The following is a 10,002-nucleotide window of genomic DNA, read 5'->3' on the forward strand; positions in this document are numbered from 1 at the left end:
CAGCCCAACCACAGTGGTAATTACCTTTAGGCATTAGTATTGTGAAGGACGTCATCTAGCAGGCTGCTGTGGCTCTGACGCCTGAACTCTTTCATTTTGGTTACATGAACATTGTTTTTTTGTTTTTTTTAATAATTCTTTTACTGCAGCAGTAAATCATTCTGGATCAGAATGTCAGTGGTCTTGTAAGATGTGACTGTAAACTCCTTCAAAAAATACTTATTTTCAATAAATCCACATTTTGTTGCTGGGTTCATTTAAAAGGCAGAACAGTTACATAAAGTGAAAATGAGTACCGCCGGCAGCTGGGGGTTTTGTTTTCTGTTTTTTTTTTCTTTTGAAATGACATCATACATCATCAAATTAATAACTTAAATAATTCAAAGGCTAAAGATATATTTGGGTTAGACATTTTTATAAAAAAGGATACTGATACTCTGATAAGGCCTATAACACATATGATAAATTTATCCATCAATACTGGGGAATTTCCTCAAATATTTAAACAAGGAATTATAACTCCAATTTTTAAGTCTGGAGAACCTGACCAAGCTTGTAATTATAAGCTGTGTTTCCATCAATGTATTTTTATGCATATTTGAAGTACTGCATTAGAAAGGGTTGATGAAAATGGAAAATCCAAAAGAACGTACTCAATTTACTCAAGTTTTTACGCTTACTTGACGCTGACCTTTCTCTATTTATCTCTTGTAGATGACCATGGTTATGTTTCCGGATCGCAACCTCTACTTCTTCTACTCGGTTTATTACAGTCATGCATAACGTAGCCTATACTGCCAACTTCTGACAAAGCTGCACTTTGTGTAGCCTAGTTTATTCGCTCTAAACCAATTGATGGAAATGCACCTAATTTGCATTTTCTTTTTTTGCAACATTTCAAAAGTTCACTGAAAATTCACTTGACAATGTGATGGAAACACGGCTTGAAACCGATCTCAATTCTCGTGCAATCTCAAAAGTTAATGTAAAGTTAGTAGCAGAGCAGTTGATTAATTTTCATGAAAGAAACCAGCTTGTCCATCCAAAACAATACAAACAATAGTACTGGGAGCAGTACTTTTAGACCTGACAAAGGCCTTTAATACTGTGAACCATGAGATACTTGAAATAAAATTAAAAAGCTAAACTTTTCCCAACAAGCTTTCAGCTGGTTTAAATCATATCTGGAATCCTAAGAGCAATGTGCCAAAATTAATGGTATGACATCACTCTTTTGAAATTGTAAAATGGGCATACCAAAAGGTTCCATCCTGGGACCACTGTTGTTTTGCTTATATGTTAATGAGCTACGACACAGCTGTAAAGAAGTTGGGTGCCAAATGTATTTTGATGATGCAACAATTTATGTATCGACAAAGACTCCACAACAGGCTGCAGAGATACTGAGTAGGCGAATGGTTGGTGTCTCAAAGTCGCTTCAAAATAACTTTGAACTGTGGAAAAACTGTTTCAATGTTCTTTTCAATACGATGAAAAATATGTGATGGCTTTACAACTATTGATCAGAAGGAAATAGAGAAAGTAAATGAGTTTAAATATCTAGGTGTTGTCCTGGATTCCCGACTAAAATTTGAAGGACATATCAGGAAAGTGCCCAAGACCATCAAGACTACCCTTAACTGTTTTCGACTTATAAGAGCTTGTTTACCCATGAAGGTGCCCGACTATATATGCACTTCATGATTCTGAATTGCATCTCTCTTGTTGTGTAACTCTTTAGGGCCAGGCAACCCAATCTGCAATGAAGCCTACAATGCAATGTATGCAATGTATAACAGCATTATACAAACAGGCTTTGAAAATATTGACCAATAAAATGGCACCATTGTAAAATTCAGAAAAAGTATAATTTATTAAGCTTTGAGAATTTTTATAAATCTCTCATTTATAAATTTTTTTCAGTGTGTGAATGGCCTTGCCCCAGAACTAGTGAGTCAAATGATTTTAAAAGGAGCCACTATGAGGGAAGCAGTTAATGGAGACTGCAAACCTGCAAAACACAAAACAACATTTGGTCAATCCTCATTTCCAGTTAAAAGTCCAACACATGCAATACAAATCATATCAACATTTCTACAAACGTAGAATATTAACATTTATGCTTGTTTAATAATGATGTTTTATGGTGTGACAACGCTGTGGTTAAGGTCTGGTTAGGTTTAGGCACAAAGACCACTTGGATAGGGTTAGGGAAAGATCATGGATTGGGTTAGAATAACAAATAAAATAAAAATGGCCGATGTCTCACTAAAAACACCCGGTTTTCTTGCCAGAAAAATGTCTGCAAATGTCCTGACGTCTCGCTAAAAACACCCGTTTTTGTCGGCTGAAACTGGAAGCGGGCATTGGTTTCAAGGTGGTCTTAAATCGTACTCTCTGCTGCCAAGACACTTACTTACCAACCACCAACCCCTCCTCCTCCTAATTGGAAAGTCAGCTCATATAGATTGCATGTGAACTACATCACTTTAGAAATGTTGAGATGATACGTATTTCGGAAATGTTAATATGCTACGTATTCAATGTTTTATTCTGGCGACCAGGCTGGATTTGGAATACCCTGCCATCAGAAATGAAAACCTTAACTGATTTTAAAGCATTCAATTCTAAGGCAAAACTAGAGGCTTAAACAAAGGCAAATCTGTGAACGCTGAGATACACGGGTTTATATAGCATACATACTTTCTTTCCCTTTTGTTGTTTTTAAACATCCCTTTCAGGCATTTTAATTGCCATTTGCACTCTTTGTTGTCTAAATTACTGTTTGTAATGGATGTTTGTCTACATCTGTTTTATTGTTAGTCTCTATGCCTGTATTAGAGTCTTGTATTATGTGTTATATTCCTTAAAAGCCTAACCAGAGACAAGGACTGCAAATAAGCTATGGCTAGAAGTCGTATATACATTGCATCGATTGCATTTTGTCTGAATGTAACAATGCCTACATGTATTGTTCTTGCCAAATAAATTAATAAATAAATAAAATAGATTAAAAAAATCATTAAACATAAAAGAAAAAAACACATTTTATCTGCAGGAATCATAATAAAATGTTGATGAAGTCAACTTTACCTCAGGAAAGCAATATCAGCAGCTACCCAATGTCTTGATAGACGTTGATTCATGAATTATCAATACGGGTGCAGCTGTGTTAATGTGAAGCCCTCGACAAGTTGTGAGTGTAGATGGATGTGCTCGCACAAGCACAGAATCATGTTTCTATAGCAATAGTCGTTATTTAAATTGTGTGTAGGTTTAATTCAGGCGACATAAAGATGGACTTCTTATCATCCCACCTACACACGAAGCAACCTGTCTATATAGCTGAGGACAAGACTCTTTTGTGTAGGATGAAAGGTGGTTATTACCTTGTCTTGGTATTGAAGCTCAAGTACAGGAAATTATTTCAAAGAAAAGCTGATGTACTATTAGAAACAATCAGATGCTGAAAATGTAACTACTGCTTGTTAAGATAAATATACTATAAGTGGAGCCTGTTCTCCCCTAACTGACAGGTTTTTTTTAACCCTGCCTATTATCAGACCTAGCAGGCCTTCACTATAACTTCACGATCTTTGCTGTTTTTACAGCATATTTTTATTTACCTCTCACCACCAGAGTGGGCTACAGTGAGCTTTAGAGGTGTTTTTACTTCCTTACCATAAAAGCCTTCCCAGTAAGCATCAATTTGGTGATTTGGAGGAAAAAAAGACATCTAGATGTTTTAATTAACTCAATATGTTTGAAAAGGAAAGTTTTTTTTATGTTTAGGGTGCACATAACGCTTGATTTAACAAGCTGTTAATGACTATATTTCAGACTGAAGTCCTAATTATATGTTCAAATATAGCCATTTAAATGCTCTGTTAATGTGTTAATTAGACTTCTGAAATCTAGATTTATTTTGACCTACAAATCAGTGCTTACTGAGAGCTGTCAATTGTTCCGAGAACAAGGCCGTTTTTTCAAAAGCAGGACGTTTCATTTCACAGGACGTTAAATCACGTGTTTACCATGTGGCCCCTGAGGAATATATGTAAATTTATCAGTCGTTACAAATTCCCCTCGGCCCCCACTTCTCCGTGTGTAGCCTATTTATGTGATGTGACTCATTATTAAATCTATTTGCTCTACTTATGTAATCAAAAGCCCATCATCTCCCAGGAGCACTTGCCTGTCTATCTCTCTGCACGCCTGTCTGTCTTCCACGCCGAGTTTCCTAACTTTCAGATAGACCTTAGTGTTGGCTTTTGTTCTTCTCTACAAGACAAATCAATTCCTCAAAGGACTCAAACTCTTTTAAGTGAAATCAGTTCCAGGTTGCTAATGCAGGCTGTCAGTATCGCTCAGTGGCAGAGCGAGATAAAGCTATTTATGGAGAAGACAGGAGATGGGAGTGACTCGCTTTTCTCTGCCTGCCTGTCCCTCTTTGAGGTCCTGAGACCACTATTTCATTTGGAGACAGATTTGAGGACATGCGCACATGAAGACCTCAGGGTAAATACAATCAAGCCCCATCCGTCAACAGTCAACAAAAAATAAATCCATTCCATTTTTACTAGCAATTCATTCATTTTTATTGTTACTCGCATTAAATATTCATGTGGAAATGGATTTCGGTGTTTGCTTTCTAAAGTTTACCTTCAAGCGGTGGTCCTGTATGTAAGAATTAAAGCCTCTTTTCATGCATTTGTCTGTCCTGTGTTAGTGTAAATAGCAGCCAACCATTGTAGACGTTGATACTTTTATCCTGCTGACATTTTCTTGATTTTCATTGATTTTTATTGTGTCGCATGTTGAAAGATGCCACAGATTTTCTCCACCTGGTTTATTGAAACGTTCAGGAGCACCAGTCACATTTTAAGAAGACCATTTAAATCAGTATTTAGAACAACACATTAATATTTTTGGTTTGTTTTTTTTGTTTTTTTTATGTATTTTTTAAATTAAATCTAAGCTGTAACTCTTGTGAACAGCAGGTTTTCTTTTGCAGTGTGGTGTGTTGAATTGTATTGTCTTTGCTGTCTCTTCTGCTGATGGACTGGTCGATGCCAGGCTGCAAAACACTTTTGGAACCGCATCACAATCAATATGTATCTGCATACAGGCAGCTTTGTATTGCTGGGGGTGTGTCGAAATTTGTATTAATATAGTGTATAAGTTCATATGATTATTATGATAATATCTTTTGGATTCACTGGGGAGGGAAATGTAAAAAGCTTCCCTTTCAAAGGACCAGTGTGTAGGCTTTAGTGGCATCTAGCGGTGAGATTGCAGATTGCAACCGAATGAATACCCCTCCCCTGACCTTCCCCGCTTCAGGTGATTATGCACTAATTAAAACATACTTACGAATATTATATCCCATTCCTGCCAAGTCCGCTAGATGGCACTAAATTCTACATATTGCACCTTTAAAATCTGACGGTGCATGAAGCAAAACTTGAACTCGTATGGTGTTAATTACAGTTATTGTAGACAAACAACACACAGTGCGAATGCATCAGCAGTCAAGCTATTCAAACTATCGAGCTACATTAACATTACTGTAACGTAAAGCGGCAGCAGATAAACTGGACAGTTAAAACGACACTGATGTCACTTTAAAAAACTTAAGCTTCACTGAAGAGTTTTTGCTAGTTATTACTTAATTGTATTTTGTCTAATAGATTCATTTATCTGTCTCATGAAAGCGGCTGCAGTCTGCTTGCTAGCTTCAGCATGGAGGGTTTGTTTGTTTTAAACACCTGCGTCACACAGATGAGTGGTGTTTAGTTGGTCGCTCCTGGTTAACAGTAACAGCTGTCTCTGTGTCTCATACCAGGATACAATATTCAAACTGAAAACAAAAAAGGTAATACGGGAGACTTACGGGGAAAATTACAAAATGGGAGCACGGCAGGAGAAACCAGGTCTGGCTATGCCCTGTATTGTACATTTCCTCTGAGAGTATTATGCAGGAGGGAGACAAGTTCAACATCACACTAAATGAGGACAAAACTATCACATTATGATTTTTTTGATAATGTATAAATGTGGACACAATATCATTATCACTTGTACAATCTTGATTTAAGCCGCAGATCATGTTTTCACTTCTCTCAACATCGTAATCTTTAGCTTCCGCCCTACCGTTAGCGACGCACGTCACAGGATTTTAGGATGGTTGATTGGATGTTTTGTCATGTACACAATTGTTATGAGCCAGGTATCCATTTTTTTTATTTTTTTTTTTTACAAGTTATCGTTACTGTTACAGATGTTCTTTTTTGCTCCTTGCACAAGTGATGTCTGTGTACTGAGGAGTATCTGTAATCTGCAAAACACGCTGTATTGATGTGATAATAAGCAAGAAGCCAACAACAGTCTGAAGCTACATTTTAATCATTCAGTCTATCGAAGCTGTTAAATCGCTCTCTGTCTCTCTTTTTGAGTACGCACATACACACAAATGCTACAGTACACCAATTAGTCTATTTACTGTATATGCATTATAGTCCTATCTTTAGTCTTTATTCTCAGTTTTGTGTTTTATTCTATTTTATTTTAGTCTATTTTAGTTATTGTACATATAATTTAGCCTTTTAATTGTGTTTTTTTATCACATACATTAGTTTTTTCTGTGATTTATGTTAAGTAGCTGCTGTAACATTGCAGTTTCCCTTTGGGATTAATAGAGGAGGGATTAATAGAGTCCTCCATCTGTGTATCTATTCATCTTTCTACTTAGTGCAGCAAGGAGATGATTCTGTTGCAATATCAGCTGCTACATCACAGTTAAGTAACCAGCCGTGGTTCATCTTTTTTCTTTTTAAATCATAAGACTGATGGACAAAGGGATGCTGAGGATACAACTTGAATAAATACCTCTCTGATTATTATTCCTATTGCAATAGATTGTGTAGGTGTCCACATTATTATGTCCGTTCTTTGTAGGTGACAGTTTAATATAAATATTGCAGAGAGCAGGCAGCTATGGACACCAGTTATCTCAGTTGTTTTTAATCTTTGTTTAGCGGAGTGAATCATACGTTGATGTTAGATAATTTAACGCAGAACTTGAACATTGCCTCCCATCTAACAATCAGACAGATCCTCTGATGAGATGGAGCCACATCCAGCAGCAGTTATTCAGCAGGTTACGGGTCGTACGCAGCTTCAAAGCAAAGCCACTGACCTGCTTTGTTCTGCCATTTCCTCCTTTCTCGTCGTTTCGCTGCCTCGTTTGTCTGGTTTCATGCTGCTGGTTATTTAAAGACATCAAATACATGTGAGGCCCTGACAATTAGTGGGGACTGTTGCTGGGTAATTAGTGGAAAGGAAGTAAGCCTCCAATTTCCTCCTGCCCCCGGAGAGCATCCATACTCTCACACATTGATGCATGCAAACACACGTACAACAATCCCACTCAGAACAAAAGCACACATGTATAAAAATGCACACATACAGCAACACACACAGATTTACAGGGCAGTACACTCCTGACCGAGAGCAAGAATAAGAAATATTCACGGTGAATTAAGTGAAGCTGTTTTTATCTTTGTTTTGTTGTTTGTGAACAGATGTGATGTTGCTTGCGTGGATAATTGGGCAGGGGAGTGGACATGGAGACAATATACAGCACAAACACGCATATATATATATAAAGTACAGAGACAGTGTGATGGAAGAGAAAGACAAGCTGAGGAAAACAAATAAGGAAAATGACAAAAGGTGGGAAAATGGGACACACATGGAAACCAGGAAAGAAAGAATATAAAAAAGGAAGTAGGATCTGAAGATAGAGGGGAAGAAAGCAAGGACTTTCCTTACTTCCTTCCCTTCTATCTTCAGTGGGGGCAGGAAAGAGGGCAGGGAATGGAAGCAATATTGCAGGAAAGAGAATAATAAGCAAGCAAATACAGCAACAAGTGAGGAAACTCTGAAATTAAACATAATTTTTCAGTTTTTGGTAACCTAAAAATGTATTTATTTTTATTTTACCCCTGGCAGTTCACCATATACCTTCGTACCATTTAAGATGATTCACTGAATTGAACTTAAATTTCAATAAAGACTGGAAGAATGGGGGTGTTCTAAAACTTTTGACTGGTAGTCTGACCAAGTGAGCTGCTTCTACCTGACGACCCAACTCTTCCCTCCAGACTCCTGCCAGGAGAGAATATTACTCGAGTACTCAAGAAAAGGTGTATGATACATTACTGAGTGCAACACCTGGGTTGTGCACATGCATACATATAAAATGCATTATCTTTCCACCTGTCAAAACACACACTCTCTCTCTCTCTCACTCACACACACACACACACACAAAGTGTGTATCTCAAGGCTAAACAAGGACAGTGAAGGCTGTCATCAGACCACTAAAATAAGTTGATTTGTTTAAGGTGCTGAGATGCTGAAGGACGCAGCAGCTCGTCCTCTGGCTCCAAATCAACTTTACTGACTTTAAGGTGATGTCCTCTGTGCTCTAATGTAGTTATGCATCTTGTGTATGTGTGTGTGTGTGTGTGTGAGTGTAATTGAAGTGCGTACAGGTATAGTTTTTAGCCTAAGTAATTCATGAGTGCTTGCTGAGGTACAGCAGGAGTCGTGCAGAGAAACACCTCTGAGCTTATTCTCCTCCCTGCTGCAGTATTCATCACTACACCATTCCTGAAATTCATTATTCATGTTTCTTTACCGGCTGTCTTGTCCAAGTGTCCGTCATCGCTGGTGCTGGTTTTCCGACTGGGACTTTGTTCTCATCGACTCGATCAACACCTGCAGCCTCTTTCTGTTCCCAGATGTCCCTCCGTTGCTCCTTCCACATTTTCTTGCCTCGTCATCTCTCACCTCTCAGTCTGCGCGTCGGTTCATGCCTTTCTCTTTCTCACTATCTCTTTCCTCTCACTCACTCGCTCTCTCTCCCCACACTGAACTCGGCAGTGAAGCTGCTATCCAACCCGATCCTCATGGGTCTCAAACAATATTGGGATTCAAGTGGTGACATTTCATCGCATAACGTCTCCAGGTCACACCAGGTCTGGATTTGTTATTTCTCTTTCTCTGGTTGACTGTCAATCATCTATAAAGGTGTTTTCAGACAGAATGCAAAGTGAATTTTCACCTTGCGTCATTCGTGCAAGTTTGACCACTGGACCATTTGTGTTAACAAACAGCAAATTTGCCAACTGTACATTGGCTGTAAGCTAGTTAGTAATGGACGCACCAGAGTGTGCCTGTGTGTTGAGCTTCTGACTGAACTCCGAACTCTTTCTGTTATTTCTCTTCAGTCTCTCTCATCTTCCTTCCATCTATGTATGTTTATGACACACATTCATAAAGCCCTGGGATACGCGCAAATTCTTTGATCTAGTTGAAACATTTTCAACTTGCCTAAACATGTCTTTGTGGCAATTTGCACTTTGCATTGACTTTATGAGTAATTGCACCACATCTGTCTGAACTCACAGTAAGGACAACAATGTTGGACTGTAGGTCAGTCCACCCCTTTGATCCAGACTGATCTATCTCAACTATCGAATGGATTGACAAAAAAAAAAAAAAAAAAAAAAAAGTTGTAAAGACATTCATTGTTCCCAGATGATGTATCCTAATGACTTAGATGATTCCCTGACTTTTCCTTTAGCGTCACCATGAGATTAACTTGCAGTTTTCAACAAAATGTCTTGACAACTATTAGATGGATTGCCATGACATTTGTCACAGATGTTCATGTTCCCTACAGGATGGATTGTAATAACTTTGGTAATGCCTTAAATTGTCATCAGCAGGTCAAAATTTCAATTTATCCAATATTTTATGGTTTGCTTTATGACCAAATACCTGCAAAATGAAATATATGCCCATCAGCAAATGTTAGTGTGCTAATATGCTACTAAACTTACTAAAAACCAACATGTTAGCATTGTCATTGTGAGCATGTTAGCTCGATTCACCGCTGTGCCAAAGTAGAGAGCTGCCAGATGCTGATAAATT

Source organism: Thunnus albacares, chromosome 13, assembly GCF_914725855.1.
Source record: "Thunnus albacares chromosome 13, fThuAlb1.1, whole genome shotgun sequence".
Classification (NCBI taxonomy): Eukaryota; Metazoa; Chordata; class Actinopteri; order Scombriformes; family Scombridae; genus Thunnus; species Thunnus albacares.